General features: G+C 43.8%; 1 long non-coding RNA gene across 2 annotated transcripts in view; it reads right to left on the reverse strand.

Annotated features, from left to right (window-relative positions):
* Positions 1-15,163, reverse strand: part of LOC140627572 (uncharacterized) — a 93,708-nt gene extending 78,545 nt beyond the window's left edge. For both annotated transcript variants that reach the window (XR_012026247.1, XR_012026248.1), the window contains exon 1: positions 15,040-15,163. This is a non-coding gene — a long non-coding RNA (uncharacterized lncRNA). The remainder of the gene's footprint in view (positions 1-15,039) is intronic.
* Between the last annotated feature and the right edge of the window lie 3,204 nt (positions 15,164-18,367).

An 18,367-nucleotide genomic window follows, 5' to 3' on the forward strand; every position in this document is an offset into this window, starting at 1 on the left:
ATCTCAAAGATAAATCAGGCAATCTGGGATGAAGCAGTGGTCACTTTTCTGTGCATTATTTTTCCCAAGGCTAGCGTCTGATTTAGTGGGATTCAGTTCTCTCAACTTGTTATGGAAAGTCAGCAAATGCTACTTCTAGAGAAATCTGGTTATTCACCTACATTGAGATTGATGAAAGTTCTGAGCAATCTAGAAGCCTGGAGGATTTCTCCAGGAGCCAGAAAAACTAAACAAAACACCAAAAATGCTTTATTTATTTTATCCATGGTGGGGGAGGGGGGAAGCCACCTAATATATATTTGACTTTTCTCTGCCTCCTTGAAGAGAGGACACTGAGACTATTTTAGACTTTTCTGGATGACTTGGTATCACATTTCTGAAAGAGCAACTTTGGTACTGAGGCAGGTGCATCGTAAGCAATGTCTTTAAGGCTACTGGTATAAGCAGGACCACTTTCTCGCACAGTAAATGGTCTTAGAGTTCTATATTTCTGTACTTAGGTGTATGCCTTCTTCTTGAGGGTTTTGTGTCCCCTTCCGTGTTTGTGTACTTGCCAATACTGCTCCTCTTCCTCTTCCTAATCTACTGGCATGGGGAGCAGTGTCCAGCACGGTACCCCTTCAGCAGTAAGCACTTGAAAAATGCTCATAGTGTGACAACAGCCAAACATGTTCACAACTTGAGTGAAAGAAAAGAAAACTGTCACAGAAGGAGGAACTGTATTGTGCACAGCGTTGTGGTTGTTGTATTAGCCCTGTAGGGGCCTCTAGTTTTCTTCCTATATGTTTCTTCACATACGTTCAGAGTAGCCAAGTTAGCCATAGGCCTGAGCCACTGGTAACAGCTAAAAAAGACCTGATTAGGCCATGCATGCGGATCCCAGGACTGAGAAGCCACAAAATGAGAAATCTCTTCCTGTCTCATCTATTCTGGTCAGAGCCATACTGCAAAAAGATGTGCGATTTTTGAAAAGCATCAACTGTTTGGCATCTGTTTTAGGGAAGTTCACAAGCACATTTTCGATGACAAAAGGAATGTGTTATTTTCTTTATTTTCTTGCCAAAGAAAAATGCATTCCGAAATATAGACTATTTGGATGGGATCACATTTAAACTAGAAGTACATGTGAAAATTACAGAACCTTAGAGCAAGAAGGAGCTCAGAGAGAGATGAGAGAAACGGGGAGACATGTGGACGCGAGGCTAAATGACACCCTCATTATCGCAGCTTACAGTCCACATTTCTCAGTGAAAGATTTTAGAGCTGTTCCTAGGATTCAGTTTGCATGTGTAGCCCTGTGTCTGATGAGAAATATGTGGGGAGAGATCTGGAATTGGTAGTGACTCTGCTGATTATACTAACTTGGGGGTCCTTATTTTAAGAGCATGAGCGCTGGACTCAAACCAATGAACGTTACCACTGGTTTATATTTAAAACTTAACATGTGCCCTGTACTGTGCTAAGTACTTTACATATAACTCATTTAATCACTACTTAGCCCCTCGACGTGGGTACTATTATTGCACCACTTTACAGAAGAAAAAACTGAGGTCTGGGAAATGACACAACGGGTATTTAAACCCAGGTTTTGGTGAGGTCAAAGCTAGAGCCCCTAACCCTTGTACCGTACTGCATGCAAAAAACAAGAGAATCCGAAAGCCTTTGTTAAATGGCCTGAAAGCTAGAGCTGAATGGAACCAATAGAATGACACTCCCCATATCCCAGAGGTCTCCAAGGGAACTGATTCCTGCAAGAATGCAGAGCCTCCTAGAAGCCAATCAAGGACTCACCGTAGACACTGCTACTAGCTAAGCCCTAGAAGAGCCAGGACAGAACAAAAATCTGAAAGAACAAGAAATTGTTAGGCTCAAAGAAACAGTACTGAGAAAGGGGGCTATGGAGACCTGGCAAAGCTTTTTGGCACACCCAGCCACACTCAGAAGGCAACAGTCACCGGTGCCTTGGTCACCTAGAGTATGTGACAGTCCCTCAAATGGAGTATCAGCTCAAGTGCTGTTTTATCCCAAAGCAACAGGTTCACTATCTCTTCTCTCTACCAGAATGTAAGCTTCTTAAACGCAGTCACCGTATCTTTTTTTGTACAAGAATGTATCCCTGGTGCTTTATACAGTGCCTGGCACATAGAAGGTGCTCAAGAATGATTTACTGAATTCAGCCATGCAAGAATGAATGACAGAGCCCAGTTGGCCATCCTGAGCTACAACTCAGACATTCCCAACATCCTCAAGTTCTCCAGTCTTAAAACACACAAATAAGAGCCTAAGCTCCCAGTATTTCTAACTCCCTTCCTTCTTGGTACATTGGTAGGACTGCACTTTCCCACCCCTCTTAAAGTTAGGCTTGGCCCTGCGACCTGCTTGAGCCCATGAAGTGTGACCAAAAGCTTTGAGAACATTTCCCTACCTCTGCAAACACAGACACAATGAAGGTGGCACCTCCCTCAGCCTGGGACCCCAAGTGAGGACCAGATGGAGAAGAGCCAGCCAACACGCAATGGACATGGGGCATGTGGCATGGGCAAGAATGTTTTAAGCCACTGAATTGGCGGGGGGTGTTATTTCAGCCCAATACAGCCTTGCCTGACTGATACATCATCCAGTTTGCAGAAAATCTCATCTTTATATTAACTTTCCTTTGCCAAGAATTCCTGGCAGTTGTTGAGAAATGCCTACAGCTTATAAATCCATTCTGGTTGTCATTTGTCACTTCCAGGTTTAGACCACAGTTCCAGTTTTCTCTGTTGGTCGCCTCTTACCTGCCCCTTACCCCCATAACCAATGTTCCCCAAGGTGCCATTCTTTCATCCAAACCATGTCCCAGCAAATGACAATAGAATTAAGAGCTGGCTGTGGAGTTTTACTGAAGGCTTGAGAACAGCAGAGAATGCTGTGGTCTGGATGTTTGTGGGTCCCCACAATTCATATGTTGAAATCCTAACTCCCAATGAGGATGGCATTAGGAGGAGGTAGGTGAGGGGCTTTCAGGAGTGCTTAAGTCATGAGGGTGGTGCTCTTATGAATGGAATTAGTGTTCTATAAAAGAGGCTCCAAATAGTTCCCTAGCCACTTCTGCTATGTGAGGACACAGTGAGAAGGCATTGGCTATGAACCTGGAAGAGGGCCTTCACCCCAACTCAACCATACTGGCATCTCCATTGTGAACCTGTAGCCTCTAGAACCGGGAGAAATCAATTTGGGTTGTTCATAAGCCACTCAAGTCCATGATATTTTGTTATAGCAGCCGGAGGGGACTAAGAGAGGAATTACCATGTCGAAAACAAAATCTTAATGTTGGTTATTCATGATCATATTCCCTAGACTCTATTGGCCAGATCTATGTCCAAAGGGCCCCCTGCTGGCTGGCTCTTCCCTTAGTCCCATCTTAGGGACTTAACTGCCCTGTCAAAGGTCTAGCTATCTAGCTCCCACGCAGGAAAGGATCTTTAACCTTGTCCACACTCTCTAGAGGCCACCCTTGACCTTCTCTTCCAAGGCCCATAGGGAGAAGGAAAGTGGTACTTGTCTGCAGAATGTCTTTGTAGAAATGCCACTCTGTCGCCCCCCCCCCCCCCTCCGGGCAGCCCACTGTGTATATCATCGATAGGGCAGTTTTGCTCTTCATCTTCACAACCTCTTCATCCTGGAGCAGAATCTGAGCTAGAGCTTTGCAAATCAAAAGCCCATTGAAGTGATTTTTCCCAAAAGAAGAGAGCAATATTTTCCCAGCAATGAATTCTCAAAGCAAAAGTAAGAAGCTGTTGGCAGCTTGAAATAGCAGCCTGTGCCTGCTCTGGTTAATTTTGCTTCCTTTGTTTTATTTTGTATGGATCCATACACCAATCTTGTCCGGTGGCCTGGGCTTGAATGTAGGATCACTGGGAAGGTTAACTCTATCTGCTGCTACTTTGTAAAGAGAGGTAGATTCACATAGGGGTTAAAAGTTTGGATTCTGGAGCCAGACCTCCCTTCACAGAGTAAGCGCTAAGTGTTTCCTATTACAGTAATGCCTCTGGGATGACCTGCTGACATGTCTGGTTCCCTTTCTAGAGAGCTGAGGCTGGATGGATTGCAAGGGCTCATTATCTTTAATGACCAGAGGCAGAACTAGTTCAAGGGCTGGGTGCCAATCTAAATTGTGGAGGGAAGCAAAGACCAGTACCAAAGGTATGGATCTCAGAAGTGAGGCCATGGGCAGGGAGCCAGGCAAGAGATCAGGAACCAAGAGCTAGAAAGTAGAATCCAAGGCAGGCCTGGGATTTAGACCCTTGACAAGACCAGGGACCTGGTGCTTGTCATTAAGGTGTGGTGTGGAAAGGCCAGGACCAGGCTGACCACCCAGGACCAGGCTGACCACCCTCGTAGGAGTTATTTTCCTTCTCAGCATCGTAAAGTTCCATCAACAAAGAGAAATATTAGTCCCTTAAGCCAACATTTTCCAAAGCATGCTCCGGATAAAACATCAGTTCTTGAGGAAGTTAATAGGCACATTGTGAAACCAGTTTGGGAATTGTAGCATTCAACAAAAGTTGAAACATGTTCCCTGACTGCAGGGCCTCTCTGAGGATGTCAATATGCAGCGTGCATCTGCAGGAGGTACCTGAATTGCACAGTGGCCCCCTGTACACACTTGAGGAGGGGAACTTCTTTAAAGCATCATCTCTCCCTGCCATAGTTCATTATATCTACAAAGCACTTTAGGCTCATCACAATGAAATGTGCCGTGCAGGTTCAATGCAGTTTGACGTCGTAGGTGGATGGATGTAATCACACTATCAGGCTGGGAACATCAAAACAGAGACAGAAAAGGCTGCAAGGGACTGCACCCAACCAGGTGGTTGGTAAAGCAGAAGTGGCAGAAATCAACCATGTTCTCTTGGGGTTGGTGAGAACCAAGGTAGAGGAGGCTGGGTAGGTGTAGTCAGATAGAGATTCCTTCTCTGGGAGGGGACCAAGGGGGGTTTCCTGAGGAGACTGGCCACTTCCGGAGCATCTGTCCTGTGCCAGGCATGGTGCTATATATGCTTGATATTTAATTTTTCATTAAACTCTCTCGATGACCTCTCAAGGAGAGCTCATGAATCTACTCTGCAGATTAAGAAACTGAGGTGGGGGGAAAAAAAGGAACTGAGGTGGGCGGGAGTTGTACAAATCCCCTAAGGCCATCCAGGTTTATTCATTTGCAGAGCTGGGATTCAACCCATGGCGGTCGGATTGAGTCCAAAATCCGTGGCCTTTGCTTGCCCCCACCAGACCATGTGATCTCAGTAGACTGGTGCTCAGGGCTCTCTAGCCCAGGCCTTGTGGGTACATAATCTAGTAGTAAGGGAAGGAGGAAATACCAACAAGTAGCTCAAATCAAGGTATGCTAGAAAGGTGTTTTCATCAAGTCAGCTTGGTGGGGGTGCTGGTCAGGGAGATCTTCCTAAGAGCAGCAGCCCCTTGAGCTGAGTCCTGATAAAAATTGCCAAGGGGCAAAGGAGTAGGTGGTAGGTGCTGGTGTGTGTGTGTGTGGAGTACATTCCTGACACAGGAAACAGTGTCCATCTGGGAACTGTCATAAACACTTTTCAAATGAAAAAACAAACTTCTCTTCAAGCAAGAAGTGGATATTACAGTTGCTGATAGTTCCGTTTCAGAAGTTCAGAGACCCGACCACCAAAGGAAAATACACCAGAAGCGAAGGGAAAAACCAAAGGCATGGCTAATCTGCCATCTGCACCGATGATGTAGGAAAATAAACGAGAGCTAAGCAAAACAAAACAACACAAGAAACGCCTCAACAAAAAAGTCTCCTTTTGAGACAGGAGGAAAGCTCTGTCTCCCAAAGCCACGGTCGCGTTTTCCGTGTTTATGCTGCGGTGCGACCGAGGCCTCCAGTGTCCCGGTCGGGGGGCCTGTCCCTTTTTTTTTTTTTTAACCTACAGGGTCCGGGCCGTCTCGGGCACTTCCCAGAGTCGGACGGAACCCGCTTCAGATGCGGGGGCTGGATTTCAGCTGCTGCGCCCGCCTCCCAAGCCACAACATCTGAACGCAGCCTCCTCCCAGGCAAGGAAACAGTCAATAAGGAAATACCATAGCTCGGCCCTTTGCAACTTGCTCGAAGTGTGAGGCGGTGCTTCATTTCCTGATCGCTCAGGTGGAAATTGTAAAAACAATTAAGAGCAATGACTAATCACCGAATCAAAGCAGGTTGCCCAACTCATTTGCAATTGTGTGCTCCGTTCTGTGTGCCAACAAACAAAGACTCGGGGAGTTTATTATTTAAACCAATTAAAAGCTCAAGGCAAAGCGAGTAGTCAATTTGTGGCCACGTGGTGGGGGAAACATCAGTTGGAAGAGCCTGAGGAATTTCGTGAGCGGAGCCATATGGCCCAAATCGGAATGAAGCACCCAGGATCACCGGGAAAGTCGGCCGTGAAAGCAATTTCAGAAGGAAGGGCTGCACCTAGCAAGAGCAGACCTGGGCTCTGTGCTCGCCTCTCCGCGCCCCCCGCACCCCCCAACTCCGCGCCACCTGCCCCCTCCTTCCCACCCCCCACCCTGCCGCCCCCTCCCCCACGCCCTCACCTCCCCCGCCCCCCAGCCTGCCTGCGGGGCTGGTAGGTAGTTCCAACGAACAGTAAAAGGAAAACGAACTGACTAAAATTCAAGGTCTGACTGTTCAGCAAGAGACATTGCTAAATTTCCTGTCCACCATTTGCACTTTTATGTATTTTAGAGCTACCTAGAGAGTTCTTAAAGGCCCAGATGATGAAAATCGGCCGCCCTTCTGCCCAAATGAGGTGCGCAGTCCATCTGGAGAGGGCACTCACACTTTTGTATGAAGCTGTGGGCCATAAAACGGAAAGTAAAGAATTAAAAACTGAAGCCATTTGGTAGCAGTTATAAAAAAAAAAAAGGCGGAGGGAGGTAGAAGGGGGTGCGGTGGGGGCAGTCACTTGAGCAAATTAGATTTACAGAATGGATGTAATGGAGTAAACCTTTACTGAAAGTTCCTTTTCACGTCCCCATGAGATATTTTCCACTCACATTTTTGTTTTCTGGCCTACAAGTCCCTCTGTGCCTAACTACTTCCCCCGCGGCTCCGACCCCCTGCATTTTCCTGGAAAATCTAATAATTCTGGTGCTCCTAATGGATCTCACTTCTTAAGGTCCTGGTCCCTTTCTCCTTCAAGTTTGCTCCAAACAAGCATTCGCAGACACTCCTGGTTATAGAAGGAGGAAGGTCAGTTGTACCGGAACCAACTGGAAGATTCTGACAGCTCCCGCAGCAAGCAGCAGCTGTCCTGTAGCCTGTTGTATATTATAACTACTGCACTGAGATTAAATCATTTTCGTACATCAATAAACAGTGTGGTTCATGGTATGCGGACACATACATTGAGTCAATTCAGCTGTAGCATCATTCCTTCTAAAAGTCTAGCACTGTCGATACTTCCAAAATTAATAAGGCACACCTGTCCATGTGTTGTGGGGTGTCAGGATCACTGCTCCCACTTCCTGCGGTGTGGAGGAGGGCAGCAGAGCAAAGGCAGAGGGGCTGCCATGCTCTCTGCCTGCGCCTATCCTAAAGGGTTCCCTTGCAGCGGGCATCCCGTTTCAACTCATGTATTCTAGCAAGTTGACAGGGGCAGGCCCCACCTGTTCTGTAAACTCAGGGGCCTGTAGAGTGAGGCTGAAAACACCAGCTTGGGACCTGTGAGTTCTAAAGCCGACTCTGCTACTAGGAGCTACAAAGTCCTCAGAAAGTCAGCCAGCCTCAGGGACTGGCTTACCATCCAAAGAATCTTCCTTCCTAAACTATTAGTCGTGGAAGAGAGTGGCTGACTGATAGACTGAAAGCCTGTCCCCATTCCTAAACCAGTGGGGACGTGATCGACACGCCACAGAGATGAACTGAACTGGTTTAAGTAGTAGACTTAAAAAGAGGCGGTTCAGAGGCGCCTGGGTGGCTCAGTGGTTGAACATCTGCCTTTGCCTCAGGGCGTGATCCCAGGGTCCTGGGACTGAGTCCCACATTGGGCTTCCAGCATGGGGCCTGCTTCTCCCTCCGCCTAGGTCTCTGCCTCTCTCTGTGTCTCTCATGAGTAAATGAATAAAATCTTTTAAAAAAAGAGGCAATTCAAAGCTCTCCCCCTGACTTTTTTTTTTTTAGAAGAAATTTGGCCCTCTCTGCCAACATCCCTGAGGTTCAACCCCTTGCAGATTTGGGATGGCCATCCATCTGTGTGAGAGCACTGGGAAGTCTGCTTAATTTACAAAACAGAATGCCAACCCCGCCTGCCTGGCTGCCTGTCAAGTACAATAGGCATTACAACAGCTAAACAAGATGTAGTTCTTCAGGAGGAGAAATGGGCACAGCCAGGGCAGGCAAACTCCAGTCCCTTTGAAGTTAGGCACAGCCACATGACTTACATCAGCCAGTGATGTGTAAGTCCAAGTGCTATATGTTAATTCTGGGTAGAAGCAGGTAATTGCTTCCATTAAAGAGCTTCCAGAGTGCTCTTGGCCTGCCCAGGTAATCCCCGAGGCATGGTGTTGAGATGATGTCATCAGACGGAGTGAGTACACAGAGTGAGTACACAGAGCAAACTTGACCCATGTTGCACATGTAGCATGAGTGATCAAAATATTTTTGTTGTGGGGCACCTGGGTGGCTCAGTGGGTAAGTGTCTGCCTTTGGCTCAGGTCCTGATCCTGGGGTCCTGGGATCAAGTACCGCATCAGGCTCCCTGCGGAGAACCTGCTTCTCCCTCTGCCTATGTCTCTGCCTCTCTCTGTGTGTCTTTCATGAAAAAAATAAAATCTTTTAAAAAAAGAAATATTTTCTTTGTGTCAGACCACTAAGATTTGGTGGTGGTGGGGTGTTTATCACAGCATATTTTAACCTGTTCTGACCAGTTAAAGTTAGATTCTAAGGCTACAGTTCTTTTTATTCCCAAAGCTGTACCTTAGTCACTCCCCGGAGAGTCTAATCTTGATTAAAAAGCTATTTTACCAAGTGGAAAACATGATTTAGATAAGTAATATTGGAGGCACTCTAAAGGACATGCTGACCATCCCATCCTTTTAACTCTCCAAGGTCTAATTTTATGCCAAATTAAATAACCAGAAAGTAATTTATCTTAACTGATTTAGCGTAGGTCCATGCAGAAATGCATTTGTTAAACCTTAATTTATTATTCAAAATTGATCTCCAGAAATGTCATTCTTTGCAGAAAGCAAGGGAAGACTGCATACAATGCTCTTTGGATCACAGTCTCTGTGATAAAGTCTGCCTGAAATCTGGTTCCGAGGCAGAAAATCTCTCCTTTGTTTACCCAGCTTTCTTTATTTAGACAACTGGAATCATATTTCCATTTTTACTTTGGCTACCAGTGAGCTCAGAGCTAAATTTATCATTCCATTTCCAGAGTTATCACGTTGCTTCTTCCTGGCATAATTCCTTTTGCTTCTAATTCCAGTCTTTTATTTTTATCTTACAAACTGGTTGCAAATCTTGTAGAAATATTGATAGCGATAGATGTGATGAATTGTTTTCTTTTCAAGACAAACTCACTTGCAGGCCCAACAACCTCCACAAAGTGAATCCTGTCTGTTCCCATGAGACCCAGTTCCATAGGGTCACTGCCTCTCATTCATCTCTCTTCTGTCTTCAAAGAGGAGAAAATAGTCTCAGTGGCTACTGGATGGAGTTTGTTTGGCCTTTAGAGGTATAGGGACCTTGTTTGTTTGATTCAGGGTAGAAGAATTAGACTACCCATTCAGAAATAATCTAATTCTCTGTAGTCTGGGAATAGCAGAATAGGACAGTAAAAGGACACAGGACATTCTAGGCAATGCTACTGCAAAGGAAACTTTACCATGATGGAATCTGTGGTTGTAGTAGAACTTGGTGTTTTATAGTACCTATAGAATTGAAGTGAGGGAAGGAAGAAATACACAAGGCTAAACCACTAAATCAAATAACTTTTTAAGGATTTTATTTATTTATTCATGACACACACACACACACACACAGAGGCAGAGATATAGGCAGAGGGAGAAGCAGGCTCCCCACAAGGAGCCCGATGCAAGACTCCATCCCACAATTCCAGGATCACACCCTGAGCCAAAGGCAGATGCTCAACCGCCGAACCACGGGGCGTCCCTCAAATAACTTTATAGAAGTCCCAAGAAGCTCGGTAAATTGTGTTTCCTAAATGAGGGCACGGTTTCTCAACCTCAGCACTGTAGACATTTTGGGTACATGATTTTTTGTTGTTGTGGAAGCAGCCCTGTGCACTGCAAGATGTTTGGTAGCACCCCTGATCTTTATGCACTCTATACCACTAGCGCTCCCCCCTGCCCACCGCCCGGAGTCACGACAACCAAAAATGTCCCCTGGGTGGGGTGCAGTGGGCAGAAATGCCCATCATTGCTATCCACTGAATTAAGGTCAATCTTTCAACAGAAACTCCTGCCAGAGTCAGCCATATACCCTGTCCTCTTGTCTGTCTTATAAAAGAATCACAATGGCTATGTTTGTGTATCTACTATGTGCCAGACGCTTTTACATGCATTATCTCATTTCATCCTCACCACAACCCTATGAAAAATTTGAAGTTTAGAGAAGGTCACACAAGTAGTGGGAGAGAGAGCAAAGAGACAAATCCAGACCCGCCTGGCTCTAAACCTGTGTCCTTACCCACTGTTCAACCCAGATCAACAATGATTGAGGGTACTAATTATCCCAATTTTACAAATGAACAAACTGAAGTCATTCCAACTTAAGTGATTTACCAAGAGCACGCAGTTAGCCCTTGGCAGAACCAGGGTTCTCATCTAGATTTCCATGACTCAAAAGACACACCTATTTTTTTTCTCCATATGGATCTATTAAGTGGTTGCTGGGCCATTTGTACCCTCTCCCACTTGGGTGCCAATACAGGCAAAAGGGTGAGACATCTGGAACCAATGAAGTTCAGAGATTGCACCAAAGGGAAATACCAAAGCAGTGGCAATCAGTGAAAGAAAAAAAAAATCTGTTGGTACTGGGGAGGCCACACAGCTACCACAGTTTGCACTGAGAAGAAACAGCCCAACAACTACTACCACTTAGGGAACTCTTTGAGTATTTCTCCAGTAATCCTTGACCTTCACCTGCTTCGCTGCACTCCCAAAACAGGAAAACAAAACAAAAACAAAAACAAAAACCTTGTGACCGAGTTCAGTTTTCTTAAAGCACTTTGGGATGATTTTGCTTTATGTCTGCTATGACTAAGCCAAACTAAATCATATTTTCTGCAGTGATGATGATGAAAAGTCAATCTCCCATGAACTCCCCATATGCCCAAGCTAGGATTTAACATGGCAAAATTGATGTGTGAACTAGTGTTGCTATTTAATGTGGATTCTATCAAAGTGTTCATAAAACCTGGGGCTGCAGCTGGCCCCCATTAGGTAGTTTCTTGGTGAAAGTTTTCCAAGGAAAGCTTTTTTAACAGCTTCATAAAGCCAGGCACAAAAGGGCAGGGCAAAGACTGGCTGAAAGACATGGGACTTTTTATCTTGGAAATGTTAAATGGGGGGTTGTCCTGTTTCTTTCTGGAAGAAACATTGGAAGGTATTAAAGGCTACATCTTGAGCCTTATGTGATTTCATTCATGTATTCGTGTGTTCGTTTGTTCAACATTTATTTAGCACCTACTATATGCCAGGCCTTGTGCCAAGTATTAGAAGGAACAAAAAAGATGAGTAACACTTGGATGTGAAGGTGGAAAGAGACTGGTGAATATTTACATTTATAAAGATATCTGGAAATGTGCCTGGTGCCAAAGAACTGCTCGGAAAATGTGTGCTTATTCCTTCAACATGTACAATTAGATGCTAATACTTTGAGGATAATCATTCATTTACTGCTAAAAGGTAACTACCAACTTCACACAAAAGGTAATGTTTGGGCCCCCATTTGGGAAAGTGTGCTGTTATCTTAAAAGGTAGGTTTTCATCTGAACAACCAGATGCACATGTTAGTTCTGTACATAACACCATTAAACCTTCCCTCCCTGCCTATATCATCCCTCTGCTCTTGGGAGACTGATACTCCAGAGTGAGGAAATTACATTTGTTCCTTCTTTTTTAAAAAAAAAAAATTTTTTTATTTATTCATGAAAGACACAGAGAGAGGCAGAGACATAGGCAGAGGGACAAGCAGGCTCCCTGCGGGAAGCCTGATGTGGGACTCGACCCCAGGACTGGGAGATCACGACCTGAGTCAAAGGCAGACGCTCAACCACTGAGCCACCCAGGCGTCCCTACATTTGTACCTTCTTATGCATACAGTGTTAAAAGATGTCTTTTCACCCAGGCAGACTCTCTTAGTCACAGACCCAGGCTAGTTCCAAACTGATGTACATATTGACCGTTCATCCAACCAACCCTCTCATTCAAACGTCATGAGTCATGATGCTACAGTAGTTCAGAGGAACAACTTGATCTCCTGGGGGATGAGGCAGGCAGGTTAGTCTCTGTGAAGGAGACACTCTAGTAGCTAGATCTTTAGGATGCAGCTTGTACACAAGTATGAAGAAAAAAATTCTAGAGTGGGGATAGCCTTAGCAAAGATGCAGAGGTAGGAACATGCCTGGCATGTTTGGGGAACAACGAATAAACAAGATCGACAGGAACACAATTCATGGTCGTGGTGGTTAGAGTCAGGTCATGGAGAACCTCAAACTCCAGTCTAGGGTACTGCACAAAATTAGGAGCCTATATATGTTACAAACATTATTCCTGGGAAAATATGGAGCAAAGATGGAGTCCCCAGATTCTCAAGCATTTGATTCATAACAGTATCATTTGTTATACCGAGTCTCAGAATTGTTTGTCCTTCCAAAAGATCCCTATACTATGGAATCCATAGGACTTTGGGGGCCTCTGAATGAAAAGGTCCTAAGAACTCAGGGCAACACTACCTGGGGAATGCGTCCCTGAGAAAAGGAACTAGCATTTGCAGACATTGTGCAAGACCTTGGTACATATATTCTTTCATTCTCACAGAAACCCAATGGGGTAGATTCTAATATAATTCCCATTTTACAGATGAGAAAACTGAGCCTCAGATAGTATAGCCAAACAGGATTCAAACATTCGTCTGGTTTATTCTAAATCCAGTATTCTTTTACCATACCATATTGAATCGTGAATGGAATCCTTTTGCAAAACTTTGAATGGGGGCATCCGCAATTAATCCATATGCCCAGTTGTTATTCTCTTGAAACTTAGTAGTAAAATTCTTATTTTTCTGTTGTCTAAACAGTCTTGAATGTCAGATTTTGGGGGGTTCTAGCCAAATTAGGGAAAACAGTAGCCAAGGACTTCCAGAACAATTCATTACAAAGATCAAACTATTTCCCATATTTACTCAGCCATCAAAGGACACCATTCCATGGAGCAGAGAAAATGATACCAACTGGAGCTAGCCAGGTGGCTGAAGTTGAGGACAGAACCCTCAAACCATGGGCAGACATGGATTGGCTCTGCAATTCTGGTAGGGTCTGCTGAAACTATAGTGAACAGTTATACTAACGGGTAACCTAGGACACCACTCAATAGTTTGCAAAGGTAGACAACTGCCCTCTGAAACACCACCACCCCCAACTTCACAAATGAGGAAACTGAAGTTCAAACTAAGGTAACTAATAAACTAAGTAACTGGCTCAAGGTCACCTATCTGAAAAAGTGGCAAAAAGTGAGATTCAAACTCTAGTCTTTCGATCCCAAAGTTCAGTATACTACTCTTTAGATGCCAAGGCACCTGTTTCCCTTCATTTTGGCAACATGACTAGTGGACAGACTACAGAAAGTCACCGACTTAAGTGTTTTAATTTCTCCATGCTGAACTTCCAGCTTCTGAGGCTTCTCTCTCCAGCCCCACCTCCAGCTCTCCATTGACTAGCCTGACCAGGGGGTCTGGCACCATGCAGACATAGTCTATGTGTCATATGTGCAGGGGAACTCCATCCCTAACTCCCAAATGCAATAAACGTGACTTTTAACCTTACGGAAATCCAAAACACATGGCAGTCATAAAAATGGTATTGGAGAAATTAACAACAGGTTATCAGAGAGACAAGAATTTCTAGTAGTATTATATAGATGAGTCACAACGAGCCTCTGTCAAAAGACCTGGATGATATTATAATGATAGAGATGACAAAGAAAACATAGGAGCAAGATAAACAGCTACCTGGCAAGCAAGGCAGAGACACTCAAAAGTCTCTCTAAAAAGTCATCAAACCATTCTATTCACTGGCTACCACATGCTGTCATATATTTTTAGTAATATATGTGTGAAAATGCTTCTGCATACATCATTGTCTTTGTCCATCAATCAGCTAATTCCTTATGGATAAGAAAACCAATAGATGACACAACCTTTTGGCACTCAAGCCAGTGATCTGCTTAGCTTCTGAGAAGACCCTAATCTAGGTCCTGAGGACCTGATTAGGAGTTGAATTATGCAAGAGCCTTCTACTCAACATCCCTTAATACAGTGGTTCTCAAACTTGGGAGTCCATCATAATCACCTAGAGGGCTTATCAAACCAAAGGCTTCTGGACCCCACCTTCAGAGTTTCCGGTTCAGTAGGGCTGGGGCTGGGCTCCAGAACTGGCATTTCTAACAAGTTCCTGGGTGCTATGGACACCACTCGTCCAGGGCCACCCACACTCAGTGAATAAACACTGAACAGCCACCCAAGTGATTATCTGAAAACATTTATTCTGTCCCTATCACTCTTTTCGGGTACCTCCAGTGGCTCCCAGCTGCTGAGATTCAGATTCTGGTTTCTGGTACTGCCAGCTCCAGGCACCCATTCTCAGCAACCTCATCTCTGTACTCACAAACACAGACCCTCCTGTGCAGGCAGGAAAGTATCCTTGCTCGTCCCTCAACTCAGCATTTTCACTGCTGACTTCAATCCTTGCTTCATGCTGTTCCTCTCAAAGAAAATGCCTTCATCTTTCTTTTGCTTACCGGTAACAACAGCCTCTGGCTCTCGCTCCATTTCCTCTAACTGGCTTTTTGGCTGTTCCAGCTGCATTACGTTCCTCCTTTAAAAAAAAAAAGCCAATAGCAATTCTAAATTTGCCCTCCTCAGTTTAGCAAGCAGGAAGTTGACCAGTTTCACCTTTGTCCCCTCTAAGTATCTAAACTCTGTTCCGCCAAGAGACCCATGTCCTAAGCAGTGTTTCACTACCCTCTCCTTCCGGGACCCACAGCAGCGCTAGACAAATAGCATATACTCAATACAGTAGTCTCCACTTATACATGGGGAGCTCATTTTCACACTCCCAGGGGATGATGCCTGAAACTGCAGATCGTACTAAACCCTAGATAGACTATGTTTTTCTTGCACGTACATACCTATGATAAAGTTTAATTTACAAATTAAACCCAGCAAGAGATCAATAATAATAAAATATAAAAATAAAATATATAACAATAGGCTGTCATAAAAGTTATGTAATGTGGTCTCCCCTTCTCCAAATATCATATTGTATGGACTCACCCTTTTTGTGATGACGTGAGCTGATAAACTGCCTACATGATGAAATAGAGTGAGGTGAATGACAGAGGCATCATGACACAGCATTAAGCTACTATTGACCTGCCAGTGCATCAGGGCTTCCCGATCATCTGCTTCTGGATGGCAGTTGGCAGTAGGGGTAACTGAAATCATGGAAAGTGAAACCACAGATGAGGGGGTACTCCTGGAGATACATATCTTTTAAACATACAGCTTTATTAATTCAGGATGCATACTATATATATTTTTAAAACTGGTGAAGCTTGGCACAATAATAAATGGTATATTTTGGCTATTTAGGCTTGTTGTATTTTCAAGTTTTTGTTTATTTGTTTTACAGGTCTTTCACATTCAGAGAATTTTAGAGCACAGTTACATTTGTAAAATCAGGTTGAGAACAGACATGACAACACAAGTACAATTTACGCATTTGCGGATCTCTGCTGGATATTTCCCAATATGCTCACACATGGAGCACAGACCTAATTTACAGAACTCAACTTAACCCTCTGGTAAAGCAGATGCATCATAGGTGTTTTTGACCCAGATCGGCACTGAACACTGATCTAGACATATGCTAATTAAGATTTCATTAATGACGAAAATACCCTGCCTTTGAGGGATGCCTTGGTGAAACTAGAGGGAGATTAAAAAGACAATTACATTTCTTAAATCAACCCCCTTGTTCTCTATGAAATACTTTGAGGCTGATTTAGTTTAATTCCACCTTCTCAAAAAAATCTCACTTGGGGGAAAATGGGAATATAAAAGGAATGATCTCCCAAAGCAAATTTAAGCTATTCTAACAGGGACACTGCATGTAGAAAGCAAGTAATGTCTTAAATTATGCTGTCTGGGCTCCCCCTACCCCACCCCATAGAATCTGAGTTGAAAGGGAGGGAAATCAGACAAGTGAAAAGAAAGGAAAACAGAACAAAAATTGTATTTATACACAAAAACTGCTCTGAATTTCAAAAGATTTTACTCCATTACTAAACAGATTACTAACCTGGGTTTGATTTTAGTCAAACATCTGGCACTTTTACTATCCATTGTTGTCTTCACTCCAGTCTCATATAACCACACATAGTTTCTAAAACATGTGAGGGAGTAATCACCTGGCAGCTAGACATCATTCCAATGACAGTGCCAATGTTCCTCAACCCAGTGGCACTGGTTAGAACTGGCAACGGACTTTGACTTTGTTTTGGATTCCCTTCTCTCCAAGGAGGCTCTCCAACTCCAAATACTTTGCTAGACAAGTGACTGCTTAAATGAGTGCAAAGTAACAGGCTTGTTGGTCTCTATGGCAGGCCATACATAATAACCATAGAAATATATAATTACACCTGTCAACCTCATCTTGTGTAATTGATTCAATGACTAACAATGTCAGTGGCAGGTTAAGCTTTGAGGTCCCGCTGTGAGAAAATATACATGGCTAAACATCTTGGTGTCTTAATTGCTTGTCATACTGCCAAGGCTCCTGTGTTGTATCTATCTCCACAGCAACAGACTAGAATAGATAAAGCACATTTAATAGCTGAAAAGTGAGCCAATCACCTTGTTTTTGTTTTGTAGGCCCTTTAAAAAAATCATGGAGTTGTCAAAAATAATCTGGTCATGAAGCCAGATTTGAAATGGAAGTCTAAAATATCATATTGTGCACTGAAAAACTAGATGTGCACTTCATGTTTTTCAAAAAGGAATCCTCTAATTATGATTATGAGGAGAGAGGAGCAGTCCGTGCTTGAACATGTACAAAGGCACGATGTGACATGAAGTTTTCATCACACTCATTGCCTTTTCAGGAGTTGCTGGAACACATTAAAATCCCTCAGCCACAAAGCAAGAAAGCCCTAGAAGCTCCTGGCCATCGGCAGTTTTTTTTTTTTTTTTTTTTTTCTGAAAGGGTGGTTTGGCAGTCTACATCATGGTTAGACAGAGGCCACCAAAACTGGAGACAAGCACACCAACCATAGCGGAATGAAAATGAAGAATCATGGCTACTGTTATAACAAAATTCAGTAAGTTATCTTCGAAGTTAAACAAATTATTCTCTGGAGCTGGTGCTCAGAAAGTACAGTGACTAGCTGAAAAATGTCAAGAAGCCTATAGATGACCATGTTTTCCCCAAGATTAAATAACTTTCGATAGACATGACAGATACAAGATCACTCTCACATCCCATCTCTATTGATCTCTTATTTCTATTTGACAAATTTAACAAGTCATCTTTAATACTAACCATACTCAGACAACTGCTTTACAAGGCTATCCAATCCCATTCATTTGTTCAGAGTCAGTCACTCAACATAGTTTTGAGGACTTACAATGTGTCAAGCAATGTGCAAGGTGTTAGGATGCAACAAAAGAGAATGCGTCTTATGGGAGCACATAAGAGTGGTGTTGACCCAGACTCAGATGATCAGAAAATTGTTCCTGAAGGGGATGACACCTAAGTTGAGTATTTAGGGAGAGTAGAACATTAACCTGGTTCCGGACACTGGGAAGCAGAGAACAGCCACTATAAAAACTTACAGAGGTGAGGAACAAAACAGCTAGAGCACAAAATGGCATAACAAGAGATTTGGCTTGAACGGAAACAAGGAAGAAGGAAGCAGATCATGGAGGGAATTAATATCATATTAAGGATTTTAGACCCTGGTTCTGAGAGCAATGGAGAACCAGTTTTTTAAGTGTGTGTTTGAGAGAGAGGAGGATGGGTGTACCTGTTAAGATTATTACCTGTCTGAACTGTTAAGAGTAGAAAAA

The sequence above is a fragment of the Canis lupus genome, chromosome X, assembly GCF_048164855.1.
Source record: "Canis lupus baileyi chromosome X, mCanLup2.hap1, whole genome shotgun sequence".
Taxonomy (NCBI): domain Eukaryota; kingdom Metazoa; phylum Chordata; class Mammalia; order Carnivora; family Canidae; genus Canis; species Canis lupus.